Raw genomic sequence first — 524 nt, forward strand, 5'->3', positions numbered from 1 at the left:
CTGCGAAATCAGATAAGGGAAAGTGACTGAAGGGCTCTCCTCTAAACTGTATACAATAGCAATTTGGGGGGGGGGGAATTCAAGTTGTAACTAGGAGATAAAAAATTACTAATGAATAGCGAAAAAACTGTATTTGTGTCTAGACTACTGGACCGCTAATATTATTTCAATCTTTAGTCTTGTGTTTCATGACTTTGACATCTTAGTTTCATTAGTAATTCAGGACATTCAATTAACTTCTAGTGGCTGTCCATGGCAGGTCAGTCATCCACGGTTCTTGGTTCCTCTAAACAAAGAACAAGTATGGGCTAACTCTAAAACGTTCATCTGTTTCAAGGGATCTCATGATTTTGGGTGTAATGTTGGTAGATTGCCGTGATAGACGAAAGCTGCTGCTCACCATGTAATGAGAAATCCTGATTGTCTGCATTTATTTCTGTTTTAAAAGAAAATATTAGGGCTGGAGAGATGGCTCAGAGGTTAAGAGAACTGACTGCTGTTCCAGAGGTCCTGAGTTCAATTCC

Source organism: Microtus ochrogaster, chromosome 10, assembly GCF_000317375.1.
Source record: "Microtus ochrogaster isolate Prairie Vole_2 chromosome 10, MicOch1.0, whole genome shotgun sequence".
Classification (NCBI taxonomy): domain Eukaryota; kingdom Metazoa; phylum Chordata; class Mammalia; order Rodentia; family Cricetidae; genus Microtus; species Microtus ochrogaster.